Raw genomic sequence first — 11,860 nt, forward strand, 5'->3', positions numbered from 1 at the left:
TCAAAAAGTAGGTGAAAAAGTACTGGGAAAATAGTATTTGTTTTCCTGCAGGTAGTTTAAAAGGCATTTTATTTACAAGTCATGAAAATATCACCTAGGAGAAAACTCAGGTGAAAAAGCTAATTGCATATGGCCCTGAGTGTTTTCTTGCTAGCTGGTGGCTTAAAAGTCCCCTTAAAGCGGACCCAAACCAAACATTTTTTTAATTAAAAATATTTAGTTGCACCACTCTGACACATATAAAGACAAACACTCCTTCAAGCTTATGAGCATTTCAGTGCATGCTTTTCACCCTTCTCTTTTCATAACTAGGGTTATACAGGTGGCAGCCATTAGCAATTCCTTCTTTGCTGGACACCACCTACTCCAGCATTTTGCTGGAAAAATCCCGGCAATTTGAAAGGAAGGGAGGAGTTCCTCCAATAAATGTAAAATATTTTATATTTGTCATCATGTAGCTAAAAAAGGGCTGCTATTTATTATTATAATTTAGAAAATAGATTTTATTTCTGAAATCTTGTATTTTTAATTTGGGTCCACATTAATGATAAGGGCCCATATGCTATTCATTTTTTTCTCCTGAGTTTTCTCCTAGGAGATATTTTTTCATCTTTGATTTAAAATAACGGTACTTATCCGTTAGCCGGGCGCATCCTCTAGGTGGCGACAAAACTCCACCAGCTTAGTTACAGCTTTCCCTACTATCCATGTCGGCCTGGAGGGTGAATAGTAATTAGCGCCACCTTCCGGATGCGCCCGGCTAACGGATAAGTACCAAAATAACTTTTTAGCACTTTTGTAATGGAAAAAGTACTAAAAAGTAGGTGAAAAAGTACTGGCAACATTATTTTGAGCATTTGTTTGCTTGCTGGTGGTTAAAAAAGCAATTTATTTTCAAGGTGTGAAGATTTAATCTAGGAGAAAACTCCTGAAAAAGTGAATTGCATACGGCCCTAGATGTGATATATGGACTAGGAGAAAACTTAAGAGAAAAAGTGAATTCCATGTGGACCTCAGTTTTCTACAATTGAACATTTTTTTTAAAGGTGGTGTCCGAGAGGATTTTTGTGTAAAGTTTGTGTAATGTGAATTGTGGCATGAGGGGTAGGTGTAATTTCATATCAATAAAATTATTAGTTTTATCATTTGAAAACATGGTATAATTTCCTTTTTTACAGATGTTTATTCATTGCACCAAAAAAGTATATTATGTTTACAACACTTATTAGAAGAGAATGAAAAGAGCAACCAACTTGGTGTAATAGATAGCGGAGATGCCGCCGCAGCGGTGAGCGGCATGGCGGCTGTCTCCGCGTCTCAGCCGGCGGCCTTTGCCGTGCAGTTACATGGTGGAGTTTTGCCTGGTCCGTCAGTTGCACATAGACTGAGGGCTACGCGCACGCGCCAGGCGACAGGACCTTTATGCGAATAGAAGGGGAGTCAGCTGATCGGCCGGTCAGCTGACTCCAGCAGTGCTCCTGATTGGTTGAGTGACTGGGGCAGCGCTGTGGGGCGCTCTCAGTCTGCCTGTCAGTAGCTCCTTGTCTGCTGTTGCAAATGCTACGTGTTAGCACTCAGACCTTAGTCAGATCCCAAAGTGTGCTAGAACCAGCAGGAGCTGGGGATCCACACTTAGTCAGATTCTGTTGATAGCTAAAGTAGTAATTGAATTGTATTATTTGTTATGACCTTCTGCTAGCCTTGACTACTCTTCTGCTTAAAGATTTTGTGCTTCTGCCTATCTTATCCTGTTGCCGACTCAGCCTGAACACTACTCTGATTTAAGCCTTCTGTCTTTGTATCGTATCTGTCCGTTTGTTGCCGAATCTGCTTGTCTGACTCTCCTGCCCTCACCAGTGAGCCTAGTCCCTGGTGAGGGATTCTCTGTACAGCTTAATCACCTGCTCCTCAGGTGACCAGTAGCTGCAGTACAGTCTTAATCACCTGCTCCTTAGGTGACCAGTAGCTGCAGTACAGTCTTAATCATCTGCTCCTCAGGTGACCAGTAGATGCAGTACAGTCTTAATCATCTGCTCCTCAGGTGACCAGTAGCTGCAGTACAGTCTTAATTACCTGATCCTCAGGTGACTAGTAACTATGGTACTGTCCTCATCACCTGCTCCTCAGGTGATTAGGAGTTGCAGTACAGTCTTGATCTCCTGCTCCTCAGGTGATCACCTGCTGCAGTACAGTCTGAATCACCCGCTCCACGGGTGATCAGTATATGTTGTCTTACTGTGCACCACCCACTCCTTGGGTGAACTGATTACTAGTTCATCTGCTCCTTGGGTGAACTGATTACTAGTTCATCTGCATCTCCAGCTTCCTGGAGTGCTGATCCCTGTGTTCTATAGAGATATCTCCCTCTACCAGTTTCTCTGGGGGAGTTGGTGTCTCTATCTGTATTACTGTTGCACCAAACACCTATCTTTACATCTGGTTGTCCTGTGTCTCGCTATACTCGCATTATTGGTGATTCTGCAGATCACCACATAATCAGGTATAGTATCTGTATTATTAGTGATACTGCAGATCACCAGTAATCAGAAAATCTGTTATTGCTGACACCAATCGTTACACTTGGCCATTGTGTGCGTAACTTAGATTTGCTTGTACAAAACATCACGGACAATGATATTTTGCAGTTCAATCAAGCACAGAGCAAGAACTTATTAATCTATTTATCTATCTGGGACAGCAGATCTTACAATATTTGGAAAAAGGATTAATCAAAGAAGAACAATGATTGTGCCTGGAATGTAAAACAACTCTTCTCATTGAATAAACAATATTTGTATACATCACAATGTAATTTATGAAAACAAAATCTGCAAGCATTCAACATTTTACACTAACGCATATGTCTTGCCACTTTCAGAACTTAGTAACATGAATGCAACCCATTCAACCTATAGATACTTCATTATTAAAGGGATCTCTGAAGACCCTAGATTGCAAGTTCCCATTTTCCTTTTGGTGTTTCTTATGTATATTATGACTCTGAGTGGTAACATAACCATTCTAATTGCTTGCCGACACCCACGTCTTCACACTCCGATGTACTTCTTCTTGGGTAACTTGTCTATAATAGACATCTCATGCTCAACCATCTCGTTACACAAGATTCTTATAAATTTCATTACCGGAGATAAGAGTGTGCCTTATCTTCAGTGTATGATACAAATGTACATGTTTGGATCCTTCGCTGGTCATGAACTGTTGATACTCACAGCCATGAGTTATGATCGCTATGTAGCCATCTGCAATCCTCTTCACTACCACATGGTCATGACTGATAGATTGTGTGCTATTATGGCCATTGGATGTTGGACTTTAGGATTTTGTCAGGTTCTTCCACCTTTTGCTATAATATATAGTTACACCTGCTATTCATCCTTTGAAATCAACCACTTCTTCTGTGACATTGTCCCAGTCATGAAAATTTCCTGCAATGATACTTCTGTGTTGGAAATTCTGTTCCTCGTAGAAGGGATTTTTCCACTAATACTTACCCCTTTTGTCCTCACCTTTGTTCCTTACATATTTATAATAGCTGCCATATTGAAGATCTCTTCTGCTACTGGAAGACGTAAGGCCTTCTACACATGTTCCTCACACCTCACTGTTGTGACATTGCTCTATACAACTCTTGCCAGCCAATATTTAACGCCGAATCTCTCTAGTACGTTGGAGTTTAAAAAATGTTTATCTTTATTGAACACGGCTGCTGTTCCTATGCTAAATCCACTCATCTATAGCTTAAAAAATAAAGACGTAAAAAGAGCATTGCTAAAGTGCCTACATTGACATTACTTCATCCTTCCCGGTTCTGAATTGCTTTTATTTATTTTTGAAAGGAGCAAACAGCAAAGGTGAAACCTGGCTTATCTGTAAAATCTTGGAGTGCTTATACCTGAAACTCAAAATGAAGAACTTCTGGTTCTGATAAAGAAGAAAAATATGAAGTACTTGGTACTGTATTTTAAGAAGTGTGTTGGGGAGTGTGGCATTTCTTCAATATCACGTTAGATGAATTAGCTGGGGCCATATGCGATTCACTTTTTCTCCTGTGTTTTCTCCTAGGTTTTATTTTCACAACTTGCCACAAACAAGCAAGAAAAGAATCAGAATCATTTTTATAATACCTTTTCTCTGACTTTTTGGTACTTTTTCAATTGCAAAGTGCTGAAAAATTATTTTAAATACAAAATGAAAAATTATCTCCTAGGAGTAAACTCAGGAGAAAACGTGAATTACATATGGGCCCTGGGGTGAAACGATTTAGAGACTGTTAGTTTCTTGGTTTAATATATTAAATCAAACAAATCACAACTCTAATTGTACTTTGGTGGTGCTCAAAATCAAATACCATACAAATTATAATTCAAGCACACATAAAAAAATGTCCTATTCACCATTAGAAGTTCTTATTCAATAACTTCATATAGAATCCAATCAGAGAGAGCAAGACCACCACTGGGGTACCCATCAGGGAATAAACTCACCCAATTGATGTGACCAGTTAGATCAAACAGCATCTATGTGGGATGCCTCCGCTCTTCAGGACCCCTGTCTCTTTATCGCTTTATTGCCTGTCAAAAAAGACCTTTCATTAATTATTAAAAGCCAGTATCCTTGGTCCTGAATTATGGTGCCACAGGGAAATAAACTTTGCAGGTCAAACTCTCATAATAAATAGACAGCTCTCAGATCTCCCATGCAGCATGTGAGTCAAAATAGGAAGAAGTTCCTCCATCTCCTTTTCAGTGATTCTCCCATAAGCAGCCCTACTCTAAGGTCATGCTAGCCTTGCTCCACTGACATGACCTCATCACCACAGCTACGCACAGCTCGGTCTCATGGGCAGCTCAGCTGGACAGAATCACTCTCCTCCTGGTCAGCAGCGATGAGCACTGTCTAGCATACAGGGATCCTTGTGTCTGGCTGACAGTGGGGCAGAGGTATCCAGATGCTATTTCCATCTTGTTTATCCCCGTGGGACTATGCCAGGCTGCCAGACAGAGCCAAGCTCAGCCACCTCTCTCTCTTCTACTAGTGACCAGTTCTCCCTTTCCATTACACAACCACACAACCTTTTCCATTAAAATCAGAATCAGGTTTATTCGCCAAGTAGAGGGGGTTTGTACATGGAATTATTATTGGTACAGGCAGCTCAGTAGTAGTACAAAACAGAGAAATAAAACGAAAGTAGTGGTGTGGGCAACTGGCGCCTACACAAGTGGGGGCATTGGATCAAAGGGGGTTGGATGCATCATGCGATTTGGTTGTGGAAAAATGCAGTAGGACTTTATTTGTGGTCCAATCTGCATGCTTTGCATTTGCATTCCAATTGAAACGATGAAAGCATCCTATTTATAACATAAGATGCGTTCACTGTCCAATTTTGTGTTTTCCTGTGCTTTTGGAAAACACTGAGGTTGTTTCTGCAGCGTGAACGATCCCTTAAAGGGGTTCTGTGGGCTATAAAGAAAACCAAAAAGTGTCACTAACCTAGGGCTTCTACCGGCCCCCTGCAGGTATTAAGTCCCACGCCATCACTGAAGCTCCCTCCATTCGTCGCTGCCGGTGACCTGCTAATTATTCGTCTAACTAGACAAATAGCACTGCGGCCGTGCACGTCATCAGGAGCTTACTGCGCAGGTGCAGTACAAGAAAATGTTGTATTGCGCCTGAGCAGCTACTCCTGATGACACGCGTGGGAGCGAGGATGTCCGCGACCACAGCCACGCAACCGCTGTGCTATTCGTCTAATTAGACGAATAATTAGCAGGTCACCAGTGGCGACGAACGGAGGGGGCTTCAGTGACGGCGTTGGACTTAATAGCTGCAGGGGGCAGTAGAAGCCCCAGGTAAGTGACACGTTTTTTTTTTGTAGCCCACAGAACCCCTTTAAGGATTCAGTGCAACAGATCTTTAAACAACAAAAACAGCTAAGAGCATTGTTCTTCTCCTTACCCTGCCTTCCATAAGCTTCTCTATCATGCACCACGCTGTAGTCCATACTCCCATGTCCATAGAGACAGTACATGTTACTTGGCTGTACCTGAGCAAAATGTCTTTACCGCGCTCATTCCCCACAGTGTCACCCACAGGATTAAAGAGACACTGTAAAAAGAAAAACGTCCCCTGGGGGGTACTCACCTCGGGAGGGGGAAGCCTTCAGATCCTAATGAGGCTTCCCCAGTCTTCCTCTGTCCCACGGGGGTCTCGCTGCAGCCCTCTGAACAGCGGCCCAATAGACCCGATAGCCTGTTCAATAATTACCTCTCCAGGCTCCAGCGGGGTCGCTATTGCGGCTCTTCTGACGGCGATAGGCAGAAATAGCCGATCTCCTTCAGGTCTGCTCTACACTGCAGGTGCAGGAGACTTGCGCCTGCGCAGTAGAGCGGCCCGACGGAGATCGACTATTTCCGCCTATCTCTGTGGGAAGGAGCAGATACTGCACCTGCGTTGGAGCCAAAAGGTAAATATTTACATCGCCATCATTCTGAGAGGATTTTCGCCGCCACCGTGGGACCGAGGAGGACGGGGGAAGCCTCATTAGGATCCGGAGAATTCCCCCACCCGAGGTGAGCACCCCCCAGAGGACGTTTTTTCGTTACAGATTTTCTTTAAGCTCAATCCTGGAAGGTGGTATTACAGCGTGTGTGCGTATACCTCTGGAATTTTCAGGTTTCTATCATTGTCCAGTATAGTGCAGTAAGCTGTCCTGCACCCAGAGCTGGTGCTTCCAACTGGGCAATTGCCTTGGGCCCCAATCATTTTAGAGGCATTTTAGGGGGGGGATGTAAAGGGACTCATGTTCATTTTGCCCAGGGCCCCATAATTTAACCTAAAAATATCTCTGCCTACCGCTGCATAAAACAATGGGAGTTTGGTAAGGAGCTGGTGGTACAGCAAAAGACCTCATCCTCTTCTGAACTTGAAGTAGGAAAATATAGGGTTAATTGAAAATTGCTACAAATATGTAACCGTGCTTTGCAATACTTTTTGTTATTTAATATTATTACAATTATCTTTTCATTTCAATTTCCAGCCATCTGAAGTTCCCAAAACTTACTTAACCACTTTACTCCCCGCGGTACGGATTTCTCTGTCCCTTTTCCTATCCTTATAAAACCAAGGGACGGAGAAATCCGTACCTCCCGCGTTACCGCCGCTGTCCGCACTCCCGCCACTCGTGCGCGCGCTCTCGCCGCTCGTGCATGCCGCCGCCCGCTCGCCCGGAGATCAATGAACGGGAAAATCCATTCCCGTTCGTTGATCTAAGCCCCCGCAATGATCTGCTGCAACTATGAGAAGCAGCGCGATTATTGTGATTTTCCCAGCCTTATAGTGCTTCCTGTAAGCGTCCTTCCAGACCCTTACAGGTCGCATGAACACAAACTCACTGTGGCCATCTTGTGGCCAAATAGTAAAACTACACCCTAAAGCATTTTACATATACAAATACATTAGTTTTACACATTAAATTAACTCATTACCTCCCACACTCCCCAATTTTTATTTTTTTTTGTAATTAAAAAAAAAATACAATAAAAAAAACATAAATAGTTACCTTAGGGACTGAACTTTTTAAATATTTATGTCAAGAGGGTATAACACTGTTACTTTATAAACGATTCGGCTTGTAATTAGGGATGGATGCAAAACTGAAAAAATGCACCTTTATTTCCAAATAAAATATTGGCGCCAAACATTGTGATAGGGCCATAATTTAATTGGTTTTATAACCGAAACAAATGGGCAAATACATTTCATGGGTTTTAATTACAGTAGCATGCATTATTTAAAAACTATAATGGCCGAAAACTGAAAAATAATGATTTTTTCCCACATTTTTTCCTATTTTCCCATTAAAACACATTTAGAATGAAATAATTCTTGGCATAATATCCCACCTAAAGAAAGCCTAATTGGTGGCGAAAAAAACAAGAAATAGTTAATTTCATTGCGATAAGTAATAATAAAGTTATAGACGAATGAATGGAAGGAGTGCTGAAAGGTGAAAATTGCTCTGGTGTTTCAGGGGTAAACCCCTCAATGGTAAAGTGGTTAAGCTAAAATGGCTCTTCTTTGCCAGCCTGGGATCTGTACTCTCTTTGCAGAGTATGGTTTGCTTACAGACTTCCCATCTTGATGCAGGAGTATTAAGTTGCACAGTGGAGGAGGAGCTTGGACTTTCCTATTGAATTGCAGTAAACTTGGATACTTCTATATCACATTCTCTGCCAGGGACCCCGTGGAATATCTGAGTTTTGTATAGTTTTGTATGTACATGTTTTAATTGGGAAACATTTAAGCAATGTAAGGTTAGAATTATTACAATAAACAATAATTATATTTATTGTAAAAAAGATCATATTAAAGTGGACTTGAACTTCCTCTCTGCTCTAAAATATAAGCAACGGCATAATAACCTTTAACCTGTAGTTGACCAGTCCACGCCGATCGGCGTGAACGCGGCGGCGGCCCCAGGACCGCTCAACGCCAATTGGCGTGAAGTCGGGGGGGGGGGGGGGGTTTGCAGGAGATCACGTGCGCTGATGGCATCTCCACTTGAATGACAGTCATCAGTCTCCCAGCGGCGCTCGCAGCTAGGAGACTGTTAGACAGCGAAACTGCCATCTATTTACATTATACAGTGATGCGATCTATGGCAGCACTGTACTGGGAACAGCCATGTGACACAGCTGTCCCCCTGGGAGGTTTAGAGAGTGATCGGCTCTCATAGGCTGATGTTTATGAGAGCCGCTTGCTGGGATTGGCTGGCGGTGGGAGGGAGGGGATACAAAAAAATGTTTAAAAAATAGTAACATTTATTAAGAAAAAAAATAAATATAAAAAAATAAACAAACATCCCAGCAGGGATCAGAAAAGGGAGGGGGGGGGGATCACTTGCGTGCTGATGTGTGCGGCCCTGCAGCGAGCCCTTAAAGCTGCAGTGGCCTTAATTGTAAAAAAATAGCCTGGTCACTAGGGGGGTGTAAGCCTATGGTCCTGAAGGGGTTAAAGAAAAACATTTATTTGTTACAGTTGATACAAATCCTGCAATAAACCTGCAGTTTGTCTACTTCCTGCTTTCATGGAAGCAGATATTGGGTTCACATCCTGTGTTTACGAATTAGCTGCTCTGAAATGACAGTTAGAGATCAAAGTACACTTGTGATTAGTCACAGATTAGGGGGAACTAGAGAGGCTAAACTCTCTAAATACATACAGGGTGCATTTCTCTCTGTTTTCCTTCTGTCCTGTGCAAGAGTTCAGGTCCACTATAAAGCTATCCTATATAATAAAACCCCTGTGTCTCTGTGTCCGTGCTTCCAGACCTGACAGTTTGCTGCCTGTGAGCCTCATTGCATTGTGGGAAATAACAGCTTTTTCCAACTGCCAAGCAAGCAACATCTCCCTGTGTGCATATACTTCAGACAGTGGTGGGGGGGCGGGTGAGCGGGACACGTCTGTGCGCACGTTGCGGGATGGTAGCGGCTGGGGCCTAGCGCTCTTTTTAACAGGCGGGCCTTTTTACTAGTGATAGTATAATTATAATAATTGCAATATTATAGCTGTAATTATAATACTTGTATTGTATTTATTTAAAAAGTTTAATAAGTACAATTTAACAATTCTAATTACATCTTATTCCCTAATTCCCTGTCTTATATCCCCAAAGATCTCATACATATGAGTCTGCTAATAACAACATAAGAGACTTATGAGAAAATATGAGCTACAGTATATATACCCCGCCGTCAGCATTCAGACACTACACTGCAGCAGACATTTTGGTACATGTGATTACAATGGGGACTTCTGTTCTGGCCTAAGCTGTAATAAACTGTGACATACTTGTATGTGAAATATGTTAATTCCAAATTATTGCTATCATGACCTATTATTTTCCTGTGACCAGCAGAGGGTGGTGTGCAGAGCTCACACAATACAATTCATGGGAACACTTTGCTTTTTGATGGTAAGGAACAATGTATGTATATGAATCCACCAACCAAAAATTATTCCATTCAATTGACCATTTGCAGGCATTATTATATGGCAGCAGAAATATCACTGTTTTATCTACATACTGTACATCTTATTTTTGAAGATTTTATTGAATCTAATATTTATTAGTACATTCTTTTGCTGAAACTTGCCAAGTAAAATAGTTAATTAACAAGCACTAATAAGATATTTTTAATGATTTATTAATGTGCAGAGGTCAAGAGATCATTAGATGACATAAGTAATTATTCTAATTTGCCTGGATTTGTAAAACACTGTTTCCTGTCACTTGGCAAAAGTTGGTAGTCCTTACATGAATCATGTAAGTCAAGAGTAAGAAATGCTTAAAGGATACGGCTAGGGGAAAAACAAAACAAAAATCCACTTACCTGGGGCTTCCTCCATCCCCTGGCAGCCGTCTTGTGCCATTGCCGCTGCTCCGGGGTGTCTCCCGGTCCTCTCCGCTGCAGAAGCCGACCTCGCCAGGTAGACTTCCAGGTTGGCTTCTTCTGCACAGGGGCAGAACTACTGCAAGGGCACAGGACAGCTGCCAGGGGCTGGAGAAAACCCCAGGTAAGTGGATTTTTCCCCCCTGGATGTATACTTTAAGGCTAGTTACACACCGGGACGTTGCGTTATAGTGGACATTATGGTCGCATAACGTCCCCTAACGCAACGCCTGCCGGTGTTGGTAGAGGACGTTGAGTGAGCCGCGTTAAGCGTCTCTTTCCGCATTAGGGCAGTGAGAGTGGCGCTGATTGGCTGGTGGGACCACGTGATGCGGAGTGAAACACTCCGCATCATGTGGTACCGCCAGCCAATCAGCGGCCACCAGTGCAGTGCATATTGAGTAGCCATGTGCGCGGCTACGTAGCGGCCTCTTCCCGCCCCAACACTGAGCATGTGGAAACAGTCTAACGCGGCTTAAGTCGCTGGAACACTATAGTATGCTGCACGTTCTGAAGAACGTGTAGCGTTACATGTAACGCAACGTGGGCAGTGTGAACAGCCCCATTGACTTTGTATTGCTGTGAGTTGGGGAGCGTTACAGGCCGCACTAACGTGCGCCTGTAACGTCCCTGTGTGGAAGCAGCCTAAAGGTGGTTGTAACATTCCCTGCAAAAAAAAAAAAAAGAAAAAAAATTGCCTAAAAATAGTTAATGCCTCAAACATATATGTAAACCCTTTTTTTTTCAAAATAGGTCCCTGTATGTCCCCTATTTTTTTTTTTTTTTACCTAATCCGTGTGCTGAACTGTGCCGAACTGTGCAGTGCCAGCAGGATTGTGGGACGTGGGTTTTTTTGTTGTTGTTGTTTGTTTGTTTTTCAGCTACAGTAACAAGCTTATCTCAAAATGCAAGTAACAGAAGCTTCTCATTTTTATGACCAGAACATAATTGAATTCCCCCTCTGCTCCCTTTTGAAGAGTTTACACAGTGATGTAAGCCTGTTATCTAGGTGATGTTTGCTGTGAAAGGGGCAGTAATCCATAAAATAAGCAGTAAGTTAACACTGAGCTGGGTTAAAAGAAAAGAAAAGGGCAGAAGTGATGTCACTTTTGGCATCACAGAGAAACAGTAAAGATGGAAACAAGCAGGAGTATTCTTTTATTTTTCATATCACATTTCTCTTACATCTGACAGTGAACACTAAAAAAAATTAGGATAGGTAAGCTAAATAAATAATTCTCATTGTATGATTTAATTATTTTTTTTACAGTTAATACGGAGTTTTATCCCACTTTAAGGTCAGATTCACCCCACAAAAGCTTTTTAAGCGCTAGTGATCTTAAAAGCTCTTGCTAATGTAATACTGTTGGTGATTTTTTTATTATAAT

The 11,860-nt window shown here is 42.2% G+C and overlaps 1 long non-coding RNA gene across 1 annotated transcript in view; it reads right to left on the bottom strand.

Moving 5' to 3' along the window:
* LOC137528160 (uncharacterized) overlaps positions 1-9,351 on the bottom strand; it is a 71,492-nt gene extending 62,141 nt beyond the window's left edge. Inside the window, exons 1-2 of the long non-coding RNA XR_011023299.1 lie at positions 9,242-9,351; positions 4,506-4,592 (exon numbers count right to left, since the gene is read on the bottom strand). This is a non-coding gene — a long non-coding RNA (uncharacterized lncRNA). The remainder of the gene's footprint in view (positions 1-4,505; positions 4,593-9,241) is intronic.
* Positions 9,352-11,860: the final 2,509 nt, after the last annotated feature.

The sequence above is a fragment of the Hyperolius riggenbachi genome, chromosome 8 (assembly GCF_040937935.1).
Source record: "Hyperolius riggenbachi isolate aHypRig1 chromosome 8, aHypRig1.pri, whole genome shotgun sequence".
Taxonomy (NCBI): domain Eukaryota; kingdom Metazoa; phylum Chordata; class Amphibia; order Anura; family Hyperoliidae; genus Hyperolius; species Hyperolius riggenbachi.